The sequence below is a fragment of the Sminthopsis crassicaudata genome, chromosome 2 (assembly GCF_048593235.1).
Source record: "Sminthopsis crassicaudata isolate SCR6 chromosome 2, ASM4859323v1, whole genome shotgun sequence".
Classification (NCBI taxonomy): Eukaryota; Metazoa; Chordata; class Mammalia; order Dasyuromorphia; family Dasyuridae; genus Sminthopsis; species Sminthopsis crassicaudata.
In genome coordinates this window covers 559791004-559816500 of record NC_133618.1, presented here as the reverse complement: position 1 = coordinate 559816500, position 25497 = coordinate 559791004, and positions in this window count along the sequence as shown.

Below are 25497 nucleotides of genomic sequence, written 5' to 3'. Positions count from 1 at the left end.
TCCCCTGCAAATCTTGTGTTCCAAATTTTCTCTCCCTCTTCTCCTCCTCTTCCTTTAGATAGCAAGCAATCCAATATATATTAAAGGCACCATTTTTCTAAACATTTTTCCACATTTATCATGCTGCACAAGAAAAACTAGATGAAAAAGGAAAAAAAATGAGGAAGAAACAAAGCAAGCAAACAACAACAACAGGAAAAAGGAGGAAATATTGTGTTGTGATCCACAGTCCTCTCTCTGGATGTAGATGGCTCTTGCATAACAAGTCTATTAGAATTGGACTGATTTGAACCTTTCTATTTGCCATAATGATGAAAACTTCCAAAAAGAGTTGTGTCACCCCATTAAGAGTTCATTTTGAATCTGGAATATCTTACTTTTCTGTCTCTGTGGCCAACACTTAATATAGTGCTTTGCATATGGTAAATGCTTAATAAATGCCTTGTATATTAATTCATTACGTTACCAATTTGTCAGTTCAATCTCTGCAACATCATTTATATTTGACTTTTCTTCACTGATATTAGTTTTTATCTCTACTTGTTGTGTAATCTGTTTTCATATTACTAATGTACATTTTATATGGGAAAAGCATAATATTATTAGTATTGCATAGTTGTCTAATATATCTTCTCATTTCAATTCTCTTCTACCCCAAATCTGCCCGTTATGTTTCTGCCAAAATGATCTGATACCTACATCTGCTAATATTACTTCCCTGACCAAAATTTTTGTCTTTTTTATTTCTAACTAACTTGTTATTCAAGGCCTTCTACTATTAAATTATTCAATTAAGTTATTGAAAAATTTAGAGTAGAGTATTTTTGGAGTAGCTCCTATTTATCCCAAATTTACAAATGCACAATTCAATCTATTAAATTATTTGTACTTTACCTATTGAGCCTCATCTCATATATTCTAAACATTTAATGCTAAAGACAAGCTGAATTACCTCCATGTCAAACACTTGCCATGCTTTTCTATCTGCAACCCAAAATACACCCTATTGTGGATCTGACCCAGATTAAAATATGATTAGGAGATATTTTTAAAAATAAATAAAGTACAGTGAAACACATAGCTTTCAGAGTAAAAAAAACAACAACAACATAGTTGTTCTGAATCAGAGGGATCCTTATATACAGTTTAATGGCTTTTGTTTTTATTTAAGTTTAGTACTATTGGCTTGAGGAGTTAAATGCCTTATCCAGAGTCACAGAACTTGTATGTGTCAAAGGTAGGAATCAAACTCAGATCTTCTTGGCCATGATGCCAGTTATCTATTTACTCAATTTCATGTGTTCTCAGATGCCACCCTCTTCCTTATAAATAACCTAAAGGCTTTTAAATGCACAATAATTTTTGCAAAGAATTTTATGCACTGCCAGATTCTCTTTAGATCAGAATGAAAAAAACAAACAAACAAACAAAAAAGATATCATCTTGTTAGCTAAGAGATGCATACTACACTGTAGTTGTAAAAGAATTAGAACCCAAACCAGAAAATATCTGATATACATTGGTTGTTGGCCCAACACAGGCCTTTTAACTTTTCAGTATTCTTGGTAACTGTCCTAAGGCAATTAATTGCTCCAATGTGGGCATGGATAGAAGGTATTTCCTCACCAGAATATTCCCTAACACAGAGAAATCACGTGTTCAATTCCTATCCCTCTCAGACACAAGACAGGAACAATGAAATCAACCAATATGGAATTACGTTTACAGGGCATGATTCACTTTGAGGTGAGAAAATAAGATAAAAGTAATGATAAAAAGATAGGCACTGTTAAAAGCTAGAATTCCAGGATAATCCAGGTAATATTGTACAGAGTTACAACAATGCCATGCTAATTATCTCTAATTCTTAATGCTGATGTGGTTTTTTTATGGAGAGGTTTATGCCATTCATAGACCACTAATTAACCCATATAGCAAATCTATTTCATGCAGTGCCATGACATAGCCAGTCAAGATTGGCTTACTGTTTGCTCATTTGAAAAATGATTAGGGTTCCCATTTAGCCTTAATTACAGTGCAAAGGTTGACAATTATCTTCTCTATAGAAGCATCAGATGCCCCAGTATCACAGCAAACATGTGCCTATAATTATGCACATAATTTGTCTAGCAAAAACTGGAACCCAGTTATTATCTGGATCTTATGCCCATAATTAGAGATAATAAAAATACCAAGTGAAAAAAAAAAAAAGTAGGTTGGTGGGATGTTGCTTTGGATCTGTCTAAAGTAAAAATCTGTGTAGAGTCATTAAATAGAACTCAGTAGAAATCAGAAGTTGTTGTATACCTGCTTTCTATTAAAGAATTATATGAGAGATGCCAAATTTGCAAGAGTGAAGCGGTAACATGCTTATTATTTGAGCATTTGCTTCAAACTCATTTTAGAGGAGTTAAAAACTAAGGTAAGACATCTGGATGACATAAAATCAAATTCTACCTTTTCTGTTAAAAAAGAAAAGACAAACATTTATTAAACACTTATATGAAAAAAGCACTGTACTAGAAAGTGAAAGATAAAAGGATATTTAAGACACGGTTCTTCCTCAAAGAACTTACAATCCAATAGGGAAGATAATGTAAAGGACTGTTTTACAAGATAGATTATGATGAGCTCACAGGAGAAATATGAAGTGCTAAGAGACTTCCTATTAGAGAGAGGAATAAAAGAGACCTTTTTATTAACAAGGTGATATTTATTCTGGTTCTTGAAGGAAGGCAAATATTTCAATATTTAGTTATGGAAGAATGCACGGCCAGGCATTATCCTACATATGATTAGTTCAGAAAGGGAGAATAGATAATACTTGTCCTTTGGAAAGTTATGAGACTATCATCTTACCACTTTCAACATTATCCTCAACTTTAAAAAAAAAATTACAATCTTTTACGTAGTTACCTTTGTAATTTTCTTTAATGTTATTCCCTTCTCTACACATTCTATACTAGTCAAACTGGCCTACTAACTTTTTTTTTTTCCCCTGAGGCTGGGGTTAAGTGACTTGCCCAGGGTCACACAGCTAAGAAGTGTTAAGTGTCTGAGACCAGATTTGAACTGGGGTCCTCCTGAATTCAGGGCTAGTGCTCTATCCACTGTGCCACTTAGCTGCCCCCTACTAACTCTTCTTTAGAAGAAAACATTCTATATCTTATTTCTGTGTTTTTATGTGAATTGTTCTCTGAGATGCACATATTCCTCATCTCTGCCTCAAAGATTCTCCAACTTCCTTCAAAATCCTATTTCCTACATGAGTATCATGGGTACTTTTCTTATTTGTACATTGCTCATATACCCTCCTCCCTGCTAAAATGTAAATTCCTTAAAAGAACTGTTTTGCCTTTGTACTTATATTCCTAAGGCTGCTGGCTTTTTTCTTTTCCTTTTTTTTTTTTCCTGAGGCAATTGTGGTTGTGACTTTTCCAGTGTCATATAGCCAGGAATTGTTAAATGTCTGAGGCCAAATTGGAATTCAGGTCCTCTCTACTTCAGGGGTGGTGCTCTATCCACTACATCAACTAGCTGCCCCTGCCACAGTGTCTTTTTTTTTTTTTTTAGTCGTCACATTTGAGAAGTTTATTATATTTTAAAGAAACTTCAGGCTCTGTTACTATTTTTAATTAATTAATTTATTTTTTATTAAGCATTTTTAAAATTAATTTTTATAATTATAACATTTTTCTATAGCAGTACATATACATAGGTAATTTTTTTTTTTTACAACATAATCCCTTGTACTCCCTTCTGTTCCCAGTTTTTCCCCTCCTTCCTTCCACTCCCTCCCCTGGATGGCGGGCATTCCCATACATATTAAATATCTTATAGTATATCTTAAGTACAATATATATCTGCAGAACCGAATTTTGTTGTTGTTGCAAAGGAAGGATTGTATTCACAAGGTAAAAATAATCTGGGAAGAGAAACAAAACAAAAACAAAAACAAACAAACAAACAAAAAAACCAATGCGCACAGTTTACACTCATTTCCCAGTATTCCTTTTCTGGATATAGCTGATTCTGTCCATCATTAATCAATTGGAATTCGATTAGCTCTTCTCTATGTTGAAGATATCCACTTCCATCAGATAGATCCTCATACAGTATCATTGTTGAAGAGTATAAAGATCCCCTAGTTCTGCTCGTTTCACTCAGCATCAGTTGATGTGAGTCTCTCCAAGCCTCTCTGTATTCCTCCTGTTGATCATTTCTTACAAAACAATAATATTCCATAACATTCATATACCATAATTTTTACCCAACCATTCTCCAATTGATGGACATCCATTCATTTTCCAACTTCTAGCCACTATGAAAAGGGCTGCCACAAACATTTTGGCACATACAGATCCCTTTCTCTTCTTTAGTATTTCCTTGGGATATAAGCCCAGTAGTAGTATGGCTGGGTCAAAGGGTATGCACATTTTGATAACTTTTTGGGCATAATTCCAGATTGCTCTCCAGAATGGTTGGATTCTTTCACAATTCCACCAACAATGCATCAGTGTCCCAGTTTTCCCACATCCCCTCCAACATTCATCATTATTTTTTTCCTGTCATCTTAGCCAATCTGACAGGTGTGTAATGATATCTCAGAGTTGTCTTAATTTACATTTCTCTGATCAATAGTGATTTGGAACACTCTTTCATATGAGTGGAAATAGTTTCAATTTCATCATCTGAAAATTGTCTGTTCATATCCTTTGACCGATTTCTTATAAATTAAAGTCAATTCTCTGTATATTTTGGAGATGAGGTCTTTATCAGAAACTTTAACTGTAAAAATGTTTTCCCAATTTGTTACTTCCCTTCTAATCTTGTTTGCATTAGTTTTGTTTGTGCAGAAACTTTTTAATTTGGTGTAATCAAAATGTTCTATTTTGTGATCAATAATGGTCTCTAGTTCTCCCTTGGACACAAACTCCTTCCTCCTCCACAAGTCTGAGAGGTAGACTATCCCATGTTCCTACAGTTTATTTATGATTTCATTCTTTATGCCTAAATCTTGGACCCATTTTGATCTTATCTTAGTATGTGGTGTTAAATGTGGGTCCATGCCTAGTTTCTGCCATACTAATTTCCAGTTTTCCCAGCAGTTTTTGTCAAATAATGAATTCTTATCCTAAAATTTGGGATCTTTGGGTTTGTCAAAGATTAGATTGCTATTTTTATTCACTATCTTGCCCTGTGAACCTAACCTATGCCACTGATCAACTAGTCTATTTCTTAGCCAATACCAAATGGTTTTGGTGACTGTTGCTTTATAATACAGTTCTAGATCAGGTACAGCTAGACCTCCTTCACTTAATTTTTTTTTCATTACTTCCCTTGAAATTCTCGACCTTTTGTTGTTCCATATAAATTCTGTTGTTATTTTTTCTAGGTCATTAAAATAGTTTCTTGGGAATCTGATTGGTATAGCACTAAATAAATAGATTAGTTTAGGGAGTATTGTCATCTTAATTATATTCGCTCGGCCTATCCAAGAGCACTCAATGTCTTTCCAATTATTTAAATCTGACTTTATTTTTGTGGCAAGTGTTTTGTAATTTTGCTCATATAATTCCTGACTTTCCTTTCGTAGATATATTCCCAAATATTTTATACTATCGACCGTTATTTTGAATGGAATTTCTCTTTGTATCTCTTGCTGTTGGATTGTGTTGGTAATGTATAAAAATGCTCAGGATTTATGTGGATTTATTTTGTATCCTGCAACTTTGCTAAAATTCTGAATTATTTCTAATAGCCTTTTAGCAGAGTCTTTGGGGTTCTCTAAGTATATCATCATGTCATCTGCAAAGAGTGATAGTTTGGTTTCCTCATTTCCTACTCTAATTAATTGAATCTCTTTCTCGGCTCTTATTGCCAAGGCTAGAGTTTCTAGTACTATATTGAATAGTAATGGTGATAGTGGGCAACCTTGTTTCACTCCTGATCTTACAGGGAAAGGTTCTAGTTTATCGCCATTACATATGATGTTTACTGAAGGTTATAAATATATGCTTGTTATTATTTTAAGGAATAATCCATTTATTCCTATACTCTCAAGCGTTTTTAGTAGGAATGGATGTTGGATTTTATCAAATGCTTTTTCTGCATCTATTGAGATGATCATATGGTTTTTATTAATTTGATTATTAATATGGTCAATTATACTAATAGTTTTCCTAATATTAAACCAGCCCAATATCCATATCCATATCCATATCCAATATGATATGGCTCCCTTGTCCTTTCATTTTTGTGTTGAGCTTATTTTAAACCTTGTCAGAACAGAATCTCTGAAGGGCTGATTATTCTCCTTTCTATTGCTGTTGTTAAATATGAGGACTGAGGGTTTTTTGTTTTGTTTTGTTTTGTTTTCCAACACTGATTCCTTTTTAGCTGACTGAAAAGGTAGATAGATTATTTTTATTGTTTCAGACAGTGTTTGATCCTTTCAATCAATCACTAAACATTTTCTCTGTAGCCTTCATCTAATGGCCAAGACTATAATCAATACATTTTCAATATATTGGTTTGATAGAGCCTTCCTCTAAAATTTGAAATTATCATTTGTTTTTCTTTGTAAATTGGAGAATAAGCAAAAATAAACTTTGGATATCAATGTGTTAAGACTTAAGGCATGCTCTATATCTGATCATTTTCTTCATATATATGCATATATATGTATATATATGTACATATATATATCTTTTTATTTTCAAAATATATGCACAGATAATTTGACAGCAATGACCCTTCCTTAGTCTTGTGTTTCAGATTTTCTCCTCCTCCCTCTAACCCCCTCTTTTGGTTGGCAAGCAGTGCAACATATATTAAACTTGTTAAAATAAATTTTAACTGCAATATGTATAAACACGTTATGCAATTCTTTTGCTGCACAAGAGAAATCAGATAAAAAAGAAAGTAAATAATAAGAAAACAAAGTGAACATCAAGAAAGAGTGAGAATGTATGTTATGATCCACATTCAGTTCTCACAGTCTTCTCTCTCCTCATTTTATTTAGTATCAGTTCATGTAAGTCTTTCTAAGCTTCTCTATATACATACTGCTGGTCATTTCTTACAGAACAATAATATTCCATAATATTCATATACCATAATATTAGAAATGGTTTTAATTTCTTCATCTGAAAATTTTCTGTTCATATCCTTTCACCATTTGTCAATTGGAGAATTACTTGAATTCTTATAAATTCAAGTCTTTTATAAAAAATGAGGCCTTTATCAGAACCATTAAATGTAAAAATGATTTCCCAATTTATTGCTTCCCTTCTGATCTTGTCTGCATTAGTTTTGTTTGCATAAAAACTTTTTAACTTGATATAATCAAAATTTTCTATTTTATGATCAATAATATCTAGTTCTTCTTTGATCACAAATTCCTTCCTTTTCCACAGATCTGAGAGGTAAACTATCCTATGTTTCTCTAATTTGCTTATAATATCACTCTTTATGTCTAAATCATGAAACCATTTAGATCCTGTCTTGGTCTGTGGTGTTTGGTATGGATCAAGTCCTAATTTCTCTCATACTAATGTTCAATTTTCCCAGCAGTTTTTGTCAAATAGTTAAGTTCTTATCCCAAAAGCTGGGGTCTTTGGTTTCGTCAAACACTAGATTGTTATAGTTATTGATTATTTTGTCCTGTGATCCTAAACTAGTCCATTGATCTACTACTCTATTTCTTAGCCAGTACCAAATGGTTTTGATGACTGCTGCTCTATAATATAGTTTTAGGTCTGACACAATTAGGCCACCTTCATTAGCATTTTGCCCCTTAATTCCCTTCAAATTTTTGACCTTTTGTTCTTCCAGATGAACTTTGCTACTATTTTTTCTAGATCTGTAAAATAATTTCTTGGGCATTTGTTTGGTATGGCACTAAATAAGTTGATTAATACAGGTAGTATTGTCATTTTTATTATATTTGCTCAGTCTAGCCATGAGCACTTGATATTTTTCCAACTTATTTGGTTTCCCTTTATTTCCTGACTTTCTTCAGCAGATAGATTCCCAAATATTTAATACTATTGATAGTTATTTTATATGGAATTTCTTTTTGTATCACTTGCTGCTGGACTTTGTTGATAATATATAAAAATGTTGATGATTTATGTGGATTTATTTTGTATTCTGCAACTTTGCTAAAGTTATGCATTGTTTTTAGTAGTTTTTTACTTTATTTTCAAGGGTTCTCTAAGTATACCATCATATCATCTGCAAAGAGTGATGATTTGGTTTCTTTGTGACCTATTCTAATTCCTTTAATCTCTTTTTCTTCTCTTTTTGCCAAAGCTAACATTTCTAATACAATATTGAATAGTAATGGTGATAGTGGGCAGCCTTGTTTCATTCCTGATCTTCTTGAGAATAGTTCTAGTTTGTCCCCATTACATATGATGCTACTGATCATTTTAAGGAAAAGTCCATTTATTCCTATATTCTGTAGTGCTTTTAATAGGGATGGGTGTTGGATTTTATATATTAAATTCCTTTATATATTAAATGCTTTTTCTGCAGCTATGGAGATAACAATTTGATTTTTGTTCATTTGGTTATTGATGTAGTTTATTATGCTGATAGTTTTCCTAATATTGAACCAGCCCTGCATTTCTGGTATAAATCCTGGAGGTGACTTTCTGTAATCACATCAATAATATTTTATTTAAAATTTTTGCATCAATATTCATTAGGGAAATTGGTCTATAATAGTTTTTCTCTGTTTCACCTTCACCTTATCTATCAGCACCGTATCTGTGTCATAAAAGGAATTTGGTAGGACTCCTTCTTTCCTTATTTTTCCAAATAGTTTATATGGTATTGGAATTAATTGTTCTTTGAATGTTTGCTAGAATTCACATGTAAATCCATCTGGTCCTGGAGATTTTTTCTGGGAGTTGATGAATACTTGTTCTATTTCTTTTTCTAAAATGGGATTATTTAAATAATTTATTTCCTCTTCTGGTAACTTGGGCAATCTATATTTTTGTAGATATTCCACCATTTCATTTAGATTATCAAATTTATTGACATATAGTTGGGCAAAACAACCTCTAATTATTGCTCTAATTTCTTCTTCATTGGTGAAAATTTCTCCCTTTTCATTTTTGAGACTAACAATCTGATTTTCTTCTTTCCTTTTTCTAATCAAATTAACTCATGGTTCATCAATTTTGTTGCTTTTTCCCCCACAAAACTAACTCTTAGTTTTGTTTATTAATTCAATTGTTTTCTTATTTTTAATTTTATTAATCTCCCCTTCTATTTTCGAATTTCAAATTTGGTACTTAATTGAGGATTTTTTAAAGTTGTTCTTTTTCTGGCTTTTTTAGTTGTAAGTCTAATTCATTGATCTTCTCTTTCTCTATTTTATGCAAGTAAACATAAAGAGGTATAAAACTTCTCCTTATAACCGCTTTGGTTGTAGCTCACAAATTTTGGTATGCTGTGTCATTATTGTCATCCTCTTGGTTTAAATTGCTGATTGTGTCTATGAGTTGCTGTTTTATCCATTCATTCTTTAGAATTAGATTATTCAATTTCCAATTAACTTTTGGTTTACTTTATCCTGGCCTTATATTGCATATGATTTTTATTGCATCATGATCTGAAAAAATGCATTTAATATTTCTGCCTTTCTGCATATGATTTTCAGATTTTTATACCCTAACACATGGCCAGTTTTTTATATAAGTTCCATGAATCTCTGAGAAAAAGGTAAACTCCTGTTTGTATTCATTTTTCTCCAAAGATCTATCATAACTAACTTTTCTAACATTTTGTCTACTGTTTAAACTTTCTTATTTATTTTGTGGCTTAATTTATCTAGTTCTGAGAGGATAAGGTTGAGATCCCCCACTAGTATAGTTTTGCTATTTCTTCTTGTGTCTCTCTTAACTTCTCTAGAAATTTGGATGCTATCCCACTTGGTGAGTCTATGTTTTATATTGTTATTGCTTAATTATCTATGGTACCCCTTAGTAAAATATAGTTTCCTTTCTTATCTATTTTAAAGAAATCTATCTTTGCTTTTATTTGATCTGAGATCAGGATTGCTATTCCTGCTTTTATTTTACTTCACCTGAAGCATAAAAGATTCTGCTCCTGCCCTTTACCTTCACTCTGTATATATCATTATGCTTTAACTCCTTTCTTATAAATAACATATTGTAGGATTCTGGCTTTTAATCCAGTCTGCTATCTGCTTCCACTTATAGGAGAGTTCTTCCCATTCACAATTGTTCTGAAATTTAACCACAATATTCCTTGGGGATTTAATTTTGAGGTAATCAATTCTTTCAATGGGTATTTTACCTTTTGTTTCTAAAACACCAGGGCCGTTTTCTTTTATAATTTCTTGTAAGATAATATCTAGGCTCTTTTTTTCAGCATGGCTTTCAGGAAGTCCAATAATCCCTTGATTGTCTCTCCTCTAGATCTACTTTCCAGGTCAGTTGTTTTTCCTGGGAGGCATTTCATATTGTCTTCTATTTTTTCATGGTTTTTTTTTTTTTTTTTTGACTGATTCTTGAAATCTTATTGAGTCATTAACTTACATTTGTTCAGTTCTAATTTTTAATGTATTTTTTTAGTTAGCTTTTTAGCTCCTTTTGTAATTGGTCAATTGAATTTTTTTGTTCATTGTAGTGTTTTTCCATTTCACAAATTTTGTTTTTCAGTGAATCGATGTCTTTGTTATATTTCTTTTGTAGGCATTATATGTTTTTTTTTATTTCTTCTTGCAATGATCTTATTTTATATCCGCATTTTTCTCTTTTAACATCTTTTATGCAATTTTCCAGAAAAGCCTTGTGAAATAAGGACCAGTTCATGTCTCCCTTTGAGGCTTTATTTGGAGTTGCTTTGCCTTTAGGAACCTCAGGATTTGAATTCTGTTCTCTCTCTCCATAAAAGCTGTTTATGGTGAGAATTATTTTTGATTTTCTATTCATTTTTTAAGGCTTGAGGCCTATTCAATTCAAAGGACTGACACTTGCTTTTATTTGCCCTGGGGGAGTTCTGCTGATTGACTTCTGGTGTTGTGTAAGTTGTCTAAGTCTGGTGTTCTTCCTGGGCTCAGTGGTTTACAATGAGCTTTTTGTAGCAAATCTGCCAAATCACCTGCTTGCAACCAGGACAGAGTAGCCTAAGAGGGTCACATAAGATTTTCAGGTGCATGGAAGCTTCAACGCTCTGACTCCTCACCCCAGTTTCTTGCCCCAGTCTTCCTGTGCTGTGGTCTGGGCTTGGCAGACTGTCTCTCTGCCAGCTTGAAACAGACCTGTTCTGAATTTCTTCCAAGGTACCTTCTTCTGGGAATGTGTTGTACTCCAAATATTTGTGGATTTTTTTACTCCAAAACCAGTTTAGAGGCTTAATCTATTGTTGCTTTGAGAGAAGGTCAGAGGAGGTCACAGAAAGTCATGTCTGCTCTCTGCCATCTTGGCTCTGCCCCTAATAGTTTCTGATCATTGTCTAATAATACAACAAAATATAATTCTGAAGAACTTGTCAGTGTATGTTAGAAAAATTGTTGGATTTATAATCAGAAGCCTTGGGTTCAAATTCTAGTAAGCAAATCTCAGATTAGGCATCCTAATCAATACAATCTTGGACAAGCTACTTAGCCTTTTTGGACCTCAGATATTTTATCTGTTAAGATAAAAAGTTCAGAATAGGCAGTCTCCAATGCCACATCAACATCAAAATTTATGGCCTGTGATTGTTGCTTCAGTATACATGAAAATCAGCTTGTTTGGTTAGAGAAAACTTGACTTACCTATGGTTCTTTATAGTCATTCAGGGAATTGAAATTTAGTGCCTGATTTCACTCTGCATATCTATACATAGAAAGATATCATTTGCTAGATTTATAATAGTACATATTTTGTATGATATTGTAACCTCTTTTCAAAAGTCCAAGAATGTTATACTTACCATATGAAAATATCTCTCTGAAATAAATAGGTACAAATCATCTCATTCATGACAAAAAAGTAATTAGTATTTCTTCTCTCTCCTTAAGAAATGTAAGTACCTGTAAATATCTTTCTCAAGCACTCTGTACCTTGCCAAAGCTCAACAAATATTAATTAATAGTGATGATGGATTGTTGCATTTCTCAGGAGCAAAACCAAATACTAATTAGGATTATGTAACCTTGTGGGCATGAGACTAGCAGTTCAACAGCTTAAAATAATCTTAAAACTTAAAAAGGTATTTGTTCAATGGAAGAAAATATTTTTAAAGGACTGGCTATTCTTTGTAAATGAAATTTTGAAAATGTGGAAAGAACTTCAGCTACTTAATTTAACAGTTGAAGTCAGAAGCCAAATATTACTCTTAAATTCAAATTTTTAATGAATAAATTTAGTAAAAAATTCTTATCTATTCACCTAACTGAGTAAAATGAGGGTGTTTAGGGAATATTTAAGCTAAATTCCAATCCTACATTCTGTGATGCTAAGACTGCTTCAAATATTTAAAAGTGAGTCTCTTATTTTCCTTTCAGCTTTTAAATTATTTAATTGAAATAACCATGTCTGCAATATAATCTTATTTAACCAGGCAAGTCAGTTTTCTTCCCTTTACTGACAATGCCTTCAATAAGTCAATTGTGTGTGTCCCATATGAAATTCACATTGATTGAGACTTTCTCTAGTCTCTCAGAGGTGTCCTGGATATGGAGCTTCATATACTCTAGAGGAGCATTATTAAGAACAAAGCTACTTTCTTGGCTGCTATCTTTTAAGGCAAAGGGAAACCCTTAATTTATCCTTAACTAATTTGACATTTTCTTATTTAATGCTCATTACAAAAATAGACTACCACAAATTTAGAAGTCCTAGTAAATACATTTATCCAAGAAAATAATGAATAGAAATCAAAGAAGTTATACCCCAAATATGCCAGAAAACATAAAGAGCAACAATTTTTTTTTCAGTGGGAGTCAGATGAGATCTCATTAAACATAGAGGTTTCAATATCATCCAAGATGAATGTCCCAAATCTCAAAAAAGACAAGTTATGAAATAAAGGTCATGTTAAGGAGCCGATTTCCCCTAACTGCCTATAGTTTTTAAAGAATGTCTCCGTCTTTATCTTTCTGAATGCAGTTCCTGAAAGTCTAGAAACACATAAGATCTTTTAAAGATAGTTTCAGAGTGAATTATTTTGTTCTATCTTGTACTGATTCTTCACCTAATACTGATTAATTAAAATGCCTACTCTGATTTTATTTAAATATGATGAAACTTTTTAAAGATAGATCTCTAGAAACTCCAATTAAGAATGATCTCTAGTCTGTAGGAGATGTGTCAGACACATTGGCTATAGGCTGTAATTAGATGTAATCATATAACCAGAACAAGAATAAATAAAATTTAACAAAATAAAACAAAATATATGTAATAGATAATGTTAGTATGGGGTTTTCTAAGTCAGTATATGGCCTACAGGAATTATTAAGTATGGTTTAGTGATCCTCTCTATCCCATTTCTTTTTGACTTTGTCTAACCCTGTAGATTAGTAGTATCATTCCAATAGTTTACTGTTTATCCATCTATCCATTCTATATTTTTAGAACTATCTATAAATATATAATTAAGTATTTTCAAATAAATTGCTGAAATCTTTATATCAATTATTTGGTATATTAGTATTTTATCTATTTGTATTATACCAGCCAAAAGTGAAATTAAGAAAATATCAATGTCTTATTTTTAATCAATCTACATTTCTCATTGTTCAAAAACCACCTCTTTAATGATATGCTCTCCACTTTCAGGAATCCACATTGTTCCTCTTTTGGATAATAGTAACTATTTTCCAATCTTTACTTGTGTAGTATATCTTCCATTCCCTGTGATTCTTCAATTATGACTCATGACAGTTCAGCAATCACTTCCATACATCCTTTCAGTACCCACAGAGATATTTTGTATCATTTGATGGGTAGAGGGTCCTTCCTCAAAATCTTTCTCCCAATAACTAGAACTAGCTTTGTCATCATGTTTAAATTTATATGCATTCCATAATAATTTCTGGGGTTCTATTTGGACAAAATTCAAGTCTATTGCTCAAATTAGACTATTACATGATTATTGTAGACTTCTAGAGCTGCTGTGTTTATTGTAAAGATCCTTGCCTCCCACATATTCCCACTTAGGAATATAATATAATTTGGTTATTTTTGGCAATAATACAATATTATTCTTTTAAAATGAGCCCCTTTATGAAAAACTGATTTTATTTTGTGAAAAATTTGAGGGAAGATTAAATGAAATTATTTCATTGACTCTCACAGTGACCTTATAAGTCTACATCATCTTTTAAACAGTTGAATATTAATACACCTGACCTGATATTTGCTAAATTCTCTGCTGAATGGTTCCTTGGTAATATTATCTGCTTCCTTTTCTTTTTTTTTCTGTATGTTGCATCAATCACATCTCACAGGCACAATAGTTAATACTTTGAGATCTATTCATGAAATAATTTAGTTGGTATAATCTAGCCTCTGGAGAATCTGATAATTAAGACAGTTGCTTAATTGTTATGATGATGCTTCTTTTGTCTTGATTCCAAGGGCTCAAATTAGATTCTATATTATTTCATGTGTTCAAGACCCACAGATCTTTTTAGGCATATATCTACTCCATGGAATTATGGATAAACTGAATGACATTGTAGAGCTCGGAGAGACTGAAACATCATCTGGCACCAGTCCTTCTTTTTATAGAACAGTCATCTCATTTATTCTTCATAACTTTAAGTAGGCATAATAGGTAATAGACAAAATCTGAATTCTGGATAAGTAACTTGCCCTTGTCCACACAAAAGTTAATGGCAATGTAAAGAAGGGGATTTAGACATCATGATTCCCAAATCAGTGTTCTTTCACATATAGCATGGCTTCCCTATTTAAAGGGAATGTTCTAGTTACAATATGGTTTTACATATATCTCATTTAACTAAAATAAACCCAAGAAGTAGATATTGGGTAGATCCATTTGAAAGGAAACTGAAACCTAAAGAGACTAAGTGACTTGCACAAGATTATATAGGTATTGATATACCTAAAATTTCAAATAAGGTCTTCTGACTCCTAAGTTTTCTCTCCTTTTCCCAGCACTGCCCCTAAAACCTCATAAAATTCATTGCCATGAGCTAACTTCTCTGAGGGTTTAAACACATTCATACATCACTCATACAATTTGAGGCTTTATAGTCATCTAAATTCCAGTATAATTTTGTCATTACCCCTGTCCTTACATAGCTAAGTAACAATAACACTTAATCCAAAGACTATTCATTCCTCATGCTCTGTGTACTATGGGCATACCTGTATCCAAAGTTAGTTAATAGGATTTAGAAAGTGAATTTTTTATTTCATCCCCTAATTTTACAAATTAGAAAGTTGAATATCTGAGAAGGTGAATGGCTTGTCCAATGTAAAATAAGTAGTTAGGAATAAAGCTGGAATCCAAATCCCAGTTCCTTCCTTCAAGTAGTGATATTTATAGTATTTCATCTCATTCGTAAGCATGCCAAAAACTCTCCTAAAGTCTCCCAAATGCTATTTAATTAAGAAGATACTTCATAGTGTAGTTTGTAGAAGTGAGGAGCCCAGTTCGAACAAAAAAAAATACTGCAGAAGGGTTTGATTGCTCTGTTTTACTTTGTCAGAAACAATCTACATTTGTTCTGCTAAACCTTTGATGGGGGTTACAAATCCAGTTTATGCCAGCAAAAGAACACCTAATGCAGAGAAATTATTTTCAAGAGCTGCAAAAGAAGCTAGAGAGATGTAAAACCCAAATATCAATCTATGGAGGCTCCTGGCAGCACTTTAGTGATAAAACTTCAATGGTAGATAGATTTTAATTGGAGATTCAGGCTCAAGGAAGCTCTCCCTTTGAAATTATATACAAACTCCTTCTTATAAGACTATGAAGAAAAGAAATAGAAAAATTAAACACATTTTCCTTTCCAGCATTAGAAGTTTTTTTTTTTTTTTTTTTTTTTTAAGGATATGACATCCTTAGTTGCCCTAGGTCAATGATTACCATCTGCTAGACATTTTAAAAAATATTTGTGTTCCCCCCCAAATACACAAATATAAATGATTCTAGGACTACCATCTACATTGTTCTTCTACTTATATCAGTTTTCAAATATGATCTTTATGCCTTTTTGTGCCCTTTTATATTTTTTAGTCTTAATACTAATATATGTTAAATATGGGTAATTCTTCAATATATATTTCTTTTTCTGTTTGTTTTTGTTTGTTCTTTTGATATATTTTTATTTTCAAAATATATGCAGATAATTTTCAATATTTACTCTTTTTAATTTTAATATACTTTATTTTTTTATTAATTTTATAATTATAATTTTTTTGACAGTACATATAGATGGGTAATTTTTACAACATTATCCCTTGCATTCACTTCTATTCTGAATTTACCCCTCCTTCCCTCCACCCCCTCTTCTAGATAGCTCCCATACATGTTAAATATGTTATAGTATATCTTAGATACAATATATGTGTGCAGAACTGAATTTCTTGTTGCACAGGAAGAATTGGATTCAGAAGGTAAAAATAACCTGGGAAGAGAAGCAAAAATGCAAACAGTTTACACTCATTTCCCAGTGTTCCTTTTCTGGGTGTAGCTGATTCTGTCCATCATTGATCAATTAGAACTGAATTAGATCTTCTCTTTGTTGAAGATATCCACTATCAGAATACATCCTCATATAGTATTATTGTTGAAGTATGTAATGATCTCCTAGTTCTGCTCATTTCACTCAGCATCAGTTTATGTAAGTCTCTCCAAGCCTCCCTGTATTTATCCTGCTGTCATTTCTTACAGAACAATACTATTCCATAATATTCATATGCCATAATTTGCCCAACCATTCTCCAATTGATGGGCATCCATTCATTTTCCAGTTTCTAGCTACTACAAAGAGGGCTGCCACAAACATTTTGGCACATATAGGTCCCTTTCCCTTCTTTAGTATTTCCTTGGGATATAAGCCCAGTAGTAACACTGCTGGGTCAAAGGGTATGCACAGTTTGATAACTTTTAGGGCATAATTCCAAATTGTTCTCCAGAATGGTTGGATTCTTTCACAACTCCACCAACAATGAATCAGTGTCCCAGTTTTCCCATATCCCCTCCAACATTCATCATTATTTGTTCCTGTTATCTTAGCCAATCTGACAGGTGTGTAATGGTATCTCAGAGTTGTCTTAATTTGCATTTCTCTGATCAATAATGATTTGGAACACTCTTTCATATGAGTGGAAATACTTTCAATTTCATCATCTGAAAATTGTTCAAATCCTTTGACCATTTGTCAATTGGAGAATGGCTTGATTTCTTATAAATTAAAGTCAATTCTCTTTATGTTTTGGAGATGAGGTAAAGTCCTCATTTCTAAAATATATAGAGAATTAACTCTAATTTGTAAGAAATCAAGCCATTCTCCAATTGATAAATGGTCAAAGGATATGAACAGACAATTTTCAGATGATGAAATTGAAACTATTTCCACTCATATGAAAAGGTGTTCCAAATCATTATTGATCAGAGAAATCCAAGTAAAGACAACTCTGAAATACCACATACACCTGTCAGATTGGCTAAGATGATGGGAAAATATAACTGGGAATATTGGAGGGGATGTGGGAAAACTGGGACACTGATGCATTGTTGGTAGAGTTTTGAATGGATCCAACCATTATGGAGAGCAATTTGGAACTATACTCACAAAGTTGTCAAGCTGTGATGCCATTTGTTCCAGCAATATTATTACTTGGCTTATATCCCAAATTGTGGTATATGAATGTTATGGAATATTATTGTTCTGTAGTAAATGACCAGTAGGATGAATACAGAAAGGCTTGGAGAGACTTACACAAACTGATGCTAAGTGAAATGAGCAGAACCAGGAGATCATTATACACTTCAACAACAATACTTTATGAGGATCAATTCTGATGGCTATCTTCAATAATGAGAGGATCCAAATCAGTTCCAATTGATCAGTAATGAACAGAACCAACTACACTCAGTGAAAGATCATTGGGAAATGAGTGTGGACCAAAACATAGCATTTACACTCTTTGTGTTATTTTTTTGCTTGCATTTTTGTTTTTCTTCCAAGGTTATTTTTACCTTCTTTCTAAATCTGATTTTTCTTATGCAGCAAGATAACTGTATAAATATGTATGCATATATTGTATTTAACATATACTTCAACATATTTAACATGTATGGTACTACTTGCCATTTAGGGAAGGGAGTGGAGGGAAAGAGGGGAAAAATTGGAACAGAAGTTTTAGCAAGGGTCAATGTTGAAAAATTTCCCATGCATATGTTGTCAATAAAAAGCTATAATAATAATAAAAAAGACTATACGATGATCAATTCTGATGGATGTGGCTCTCTTCAACAATGAGATCATTCATCCAGTTCCAATTGTTCAGTGATGAAGAAAGCCATTTACAACCAGAGAAAGGACTATGGTAACTGAGTGTGGTTCAAAACATTGCATTTTAACTCTTTTTGTTGTTGTTTGCTTCTATTTTATTTAGCTTCCCTCTCTCTCTTTACTAATTTGATTTGATTTTTTCTTGTGCAGAACGATAGTTGAACAAATATGTAGGCATATATTGGACTTAACATATATTTCTACCATATTTAACATACATTGGACTACTTGCCATCTAGGGAGGGCATGGGGGAAGGGGAGAAAATTGGAACACAAGGTTTTACAAGTGCTAGTGTGGAAGAATTGTCTCACATATGTTTTGAAAAACAAAAAGCTTTAATAAAGAAAAAAAAAAGAAAAATGTGGCCTTCATCAGATAGACTTGCTTCAAAATTGCATTCACAATTATTGGTAAATGTTTATTTCCTGCCCATTTATTCTATTCTCTCTTGCCTGTCACCCTGGCCCTTCTCAAGTGTTTTATTTCTGATCATTCCTACCCTCCATGTGCCCTCTCTTTTATCACTCTCTTTTCATATCTTCTTCTCCTATTACTTTCTTGAATGTCAAAATAGATTTCCATACACATACTGAATGTATCAGCAAATTCTGATGAGAGTAAGTCTCATTCATTTTCCTCTTCCTCCACTATAAAATCTTTTTCTTGTCTCTTTTGTGGCAGATAATTTATGTCATTCTACTTCTCCTTTTTCTTTTTCCCCAGTACATTCTGCTCTTACCTCTTAATTTTTTTTTAGATATTATCCCTTCATATTCAACTCACGACTGTGGCCTCTGTCTATACTGTCTATACTCTGTCTTTCTAACTGCTCTAAAAATGAGAAAGTTCCTATGAGTTAAAAGTATCATCATCTGAGGTAGGAATGCAAACAGATTAACCTATTAAGATCCTTATGATTTTCCTTTCCTTACTCCACCTTCATTTACAACCCTGGTCTTTTTATCCTGATTGCTTGAAAGTCCTCTATTTCATTGAATATTCACCTTTTCCTCTGAAGGATTATACTTATTTTTCCTGGGTAGATGATTCTTGATTGTAATCCTAATTCCATTGTTCTTCAGAAATCATAATCCAAGCCCTCCAACCCTTTAATGTAGAAGCTACTAAATCTTGTATTATCCTTACTGTGGCTTTACTATGTTTGATTTATTCACTTCTGAATGCTTTTGATATTTTCTTTCTGACCTGGGAGTTCCAAAATTTGGTTTGGGAGTTTTCATCTTGGGATCTCTTTCACAAGGTGATTAATAGATTATTTCAATTTCTATTTTACCATCTGGTTCTAGAATTTCAGAATAGTTGTCCTTGATAATTTTTTGAAATATAATATCGAAGCCTATTTTTTGTTCATGGATTTCCAGTAGACAAATAATTTTAAAAGTATCTCCTTTGCTACCCTTTTCCATGCTAGTTGTTTTTCCAAGGAGATATTTCACAGTTTGGGAAACTTGGATGTTAATAAAACTTTAATTCATTATCAATGAAGGAAAACAGAGCCTCAGTCTTTCTAGCTCATGGGTCTAGGTGGTAATGAAAGAACTCAGTTTACCTTAGGAAGGGACCAAAGGAATTAGAAGTGTAGATTTCCTATTATGTCCCATGATTGTTCCTCTTTGATTTCATTTTTCACATTGCTCTACTGACTCTACTAATCCTATTTCAGACTCATTATTTACCTTCCCTTATTTTTAATGATTCCAAAGTTTCATCTGGGAAATAAAATATAAATCCTAATCAGCTTTCATCCAAAATTAGAAAATATGGATCCTAGTTGCAAATTTGTTATTTATGCTTTTAAAGTAAAGTTGTGCATAACTTTTCTGAAAAGTTTCTTTCTTCATGATAATGTTAACATTAATAGTTAACATTTCATGACACTTTCATATTAAAAACACTTAATATGTATTATCTTGTTTGATTATTATAGCCACACTGTAAAGTAGGCAAAATAGAACAAGGCAACAAACATTTATTAAATACTAGTCATGTACCAGATACCATAGAAAGTGTTGGGGATACAGATACAAGTAAAATGAAAGCTAGATAGGTATTTTTTATTATCCTCATTTAAGAGATGACACAAACTGCAACTTAGAAAAGTTAGATGCCTTATTCCAGCATCCAAAACTTATTAGGGACAAAAACAATTCAAAGTGAGGTCTTCCTCAATTTGGTAGTAGTGTTCCACCTTCCTACTACACCATTTAGTGACCTTAATAATTAGTTGAAGCTGATTGATTTGATCCTCAAAACAAACTTATGTAATTCTTTTAGATATTATCCCACATTCCACAAATGCTTCAGGTATTTTTTTCACATCTACAGATGGAGAAACTGAAGCTCAGATAATAAGGGGAAGGTATGTGATAATTTGGAAAGCAGCCTAGTAGGTAAGGAAGAGCAAGGAAATGTATGCTCTCCGAGTTATTTCTCAACATTGGTAAAAGGATACAAAGCAAAGGAAAATGCTTGAAAAGCTGTTAAGCTTTTTATTGCCTCTAGAATAAAATACACTGCATAACCAAGCTTTTAAAGACTTCTTCTATCATCTGGGTCCCACCTACTTTTCTTGACTTCATTCATATTTGTCTTTCATATTCTGGACAAACAAGACCAACTTGTTACTCCTTGATTTTGACATTGCAGTATTTTGACCTTTGCCATCTCTGCCTTTCAGTATGCCATATTAAAAACTCATAAAAAACCCCCAATATTCTAATATAGAATGAACAAATTTAAAGTATCTCATATTGTTTTTCCAATTATATATAAAAAAGTTTAACATTCATTTTTAAAAATTAATTTCAAATTCTTTCTGTCCCTCTCTTTCCTCCTTGAGAAGACAAACATTTTGAGAGAAATTATATATGTTGAAGTCATGGGAAACATTTCCGTATTAACTCTACTGCAAAAGAAAAAAAAAACAGACTAAAAAATACCAAGAAAAACAAAGTTAAAAAAAAGTATGTGTTGATTGATCTTCATTTAGACTCCATCAATTATTTCTCTGGAGATGCATAGCCTTTTTCAACATAAGTCCTTCAAAATTATCCAAGATTATTCTCACACTAGCTAAATCATTCATAGTTGATCATACAATATTGCAATTACTGTTGTAAAATAATCTCCTGCTTCTTCTCACTTCACTTTGCCTCGGTTTATTTAAAGTTTTTCCAGGTTTTTCTGAAACCATCCTGTTCATTCTTATAAAGCAATTGAACTCTATCACAATTATATCCCACTTATTCAGCAATTCCCCAATTGATGGTCATCCATTTATTTCCAATTTTTTACTACCACAAAATACTATTAAAATATTTTTGTAGATACACATCTTTTTCTTTTTTCCTTGATTTCTTTGGGATACAAACCTAACAGCATTATTGCTGGGTCAAAGGGTATATATTATTTTATAGCCCTTTTGGTATAATTCCAAAGTATTCTCTCAAATGGTTGGTTCAATTAACAGTTCCACCCACATTTCATTAGTGTACTAATTTTTTCACCTCCCCCTTCAATATTTTTCTCTATTCTTAGCTAATATGATAGTTGTGAGATAGTATCTCAGAGTTGTTTTAATTTGCATCCATTTAATTAATAATGATTTAAAACATATTTTTTTCTTTATGATTAGAGATCACTATGATTTCTTCTTTTGAAAACTCTCTGTTCAGCATTTATCATTTGGGGGAAGGACTCATGTAATAATGAATTCAATTAAATTCTCCATATATATGAAAAATAAGTTCTTAATTAAATGAATCTGCAGGAAAATGCTTCCTTCAATTTCCTGCTTTCTTTCTAATCTTGGCTCCTTTGGTTTTGTTTGTGCAAAAAGGTTTTGATTTCATGTACAGAATTATCTTTGAATGATAATTCAAAGTTATCATCTTAAATAACATAATGCTCTCTAACTCTTGTTTAATAATAAATCTTCCTTTATCAATTGGTTTGAAAAATAATATTTTCCATATTCCCCTAATTCGCTTATTATATATCCTTTTATGTCTAAACAATATAGCCATTTAGACTTTTTCTTGGAATACAATGTGAGACATTGAGTTATATTTAGTGTCTGCCCAACTACTTTCCAATTTCTTTGGCAATCTTTTGTAAAATAGTGAGGTCTTATTGCAAAAACTTATATTTTTAGGTTTGTCAAATACTAGATTATTATGGCCACTAATTACTGTGTAATGTGTATTTAATACATTTCACTGATTTACCACTCTATTTCTTAGCCAATGTTATATTATTTGGATGATTTCTGTTTTATTTTAGTGTGAGATCTGGTACTGCTAGGTTATGTTCCTTCACATCTTTTAATTTTTTTCCTTGATATTCTTGACTTTTATTTTTCCAGATGAATTGTATTATACTTTTAGATTTATTACATAATTACAATTTGATTAGATATTGAATAAGTTAATTGATTATTATTAATATAGTGTTGGACTTGATTGTTCTTGAAATATTTGATAGAATTCACTTGTGAATCCATCTAGTTCTGAGGATTTTTACTTTTCTAAGAGTTATTAAGATATTCTATTTCATCTTTTGTTAACATGGGAAATTTATATTTCTGTAAATGTTTATATGCCTCATAGATTCTTAGATTTATTGTCTTAATAATTGTTTTAAGTCCATCATGGTAAATAATTCACTTTTTTCATTTTTGATTTTGTTGATTTGGTTTTCTCGTTTTCTTTTCAAAAATCAAATGAACTAATATTTGATCAATTTTCTTCATAAATCCAGCTTCTGGTTCTATTTCTTAATTTAGTGATTTTCTTATTTTCAGTTTTATTCATCTCTTTTCTGATTTTCAGGATTTTTAGTTTGTTGTATAAGTGGCAATATTTAATTTGTTCTTTTCTAATTTTTAAAATTGCATGCCCAATTCATTGATCTGTTCTTGGTTTTATTGATGTAAATGTTCTGCTTTTCTGGATTCAATTGTGAGGTATGCCCTAATGGTATGGCTATATACCATTGAGAGTAAAATATACTTCTTTCTATTTCTATTCAGTTTTCCCCAGAGGTTTATCAGATCTTATTTTATTATTATTATTTTTTTTTTGAGATTCCATTTATCTCCTTAACTTCTTTTTGTTTAATAGTTAGAGTTATCTAGTTCTGAGAGGGAAATTTTGAGTTCTTACATTAGTGCATACATATACATACATATATACATACATACATATATATATATGTGTGCTATTTCTTTGTGTAACTTTTCCTTCAAAATATGAATGCTGTACCATTTGGTGCATATATGTTTAGATTTGACTTTACTTCATTATCTAAAGTACTTTTAAGCAAAATGTAATTTCCCTGCTTATCTCTTTTAATTGATGAGTCTATTTTTGCTTCTACTTTCAGATTATAATTGCTACCCTTGCTATTTTTTTTTTTAAACCTCAGCTGAAGCATACTAGATTCTGCACTACTTCCTTACTTTTATACTATTTGTGTCTGTTTCACATACATTTCTAGTAAAGAATGTGTTGTTAGATTCATGTTTTCATTCTACTTATCTCTTTGCTTTTCTTTTATATGTCAGTTTATCTCATTCTCATTTACATCTATTGTTACCACTTCTGTCAACAAGAAGACTCCTGTAATCTAATTTATCTGACCAGTTTCTGACCCTCTTACTATGTATGGGTTGAGAGTTCCCAAAGGTGCTACTGAAGTTGTTACAGCCACCTCTAAAGCCTACTTACTGATGGTATTCACATCATGACCTTGAACTGATCTCAAGGCCCAACCACCACTCTGGTGTAACAAATCTTTCCAGTTGAACACAAATTGTTTTGGGCTAAAAAATTACATTACCCTAACCCCCCCCCTTTTTTTTTTTGACTCTGTCGTTCCAGATTTCAATTTGAAACATTACTTTAAAGTTATTTGGAGGAAAATTTGAGAGAGTTCATGTGAGTTTCTGCCCTCTTGGATTAAAATATTCAACTAAAAAAAATCCAGGCAGTAAAACAATTTTAATAAAAACTCAGTGGTGATTTTTTTATCAATGGCAAAAGTTTGTAAGATGCCCTGTCCTTTGGGTAATTGTTTTGAGGTTAACGTTTTAGGTTAATTTGCTTAGCTCTTCTTTGGGCCATCCTGGGATGGTTACAGGAATTCTACAGTATTAAGGGTCAAAGAAAGTAAGGGAGAGATGTGTTCTTTGGGATAGTAAAAATGATATTTTAAAAGCATCAACATTCTTTTGTTGATTGTTTAAAAAATTATATTCTTGGGGCAGCTAGGGGAGAGGATCTGAATTCAAATGTCGTTTCAGACACTCAATACTTCCTAGCTGTGTGACTGTGTGACCCTTGGCAAGTCACTAAACCCCAACTGCCTCAGTATATATATATATATATATATATATATATATATATATATATATATATATATATTCTTTAAATTTATTTCAGTTTGTAGAGAATCATAACATGGAAGAGATGAAAATATGAGAATCAGGTCTGAGAAATCAAAGACCAATGTGAATCTAGAATTGGTCTGACAGTCATAGCAACAGATTAATTCTTTATGTTTCTATCCAATACAGAATTACATAATTAAATATTGAGCAAGATCACTGAGGGCCAATTTTGGCCACTTAATGTGAACTCTATGGAAGATTTCCCATTTGAGTAGCCAAATACCTCCACATTAATGGATGGTCAGAGTTAAATTAAACTATAAATATTCTTAATCTTGCTTTGCAACTTTTCCCTATCACTAAAATTCCCAAGCAACAGGATTTGACATTTAAATTTCACATCTTCTTTTTCTTTATATTTATGCTGTAATGGAGCTAGAATATTAAATTTAAAAAATCTCTGGCATAAAAAAGAAATGTAAAAAGCCTAATTCCTTCCCTTGTATTTATTGCCTTCATTAAAAGGTAACACTAATAAAGAAGCTTCAGCTTTTCATTAAATAA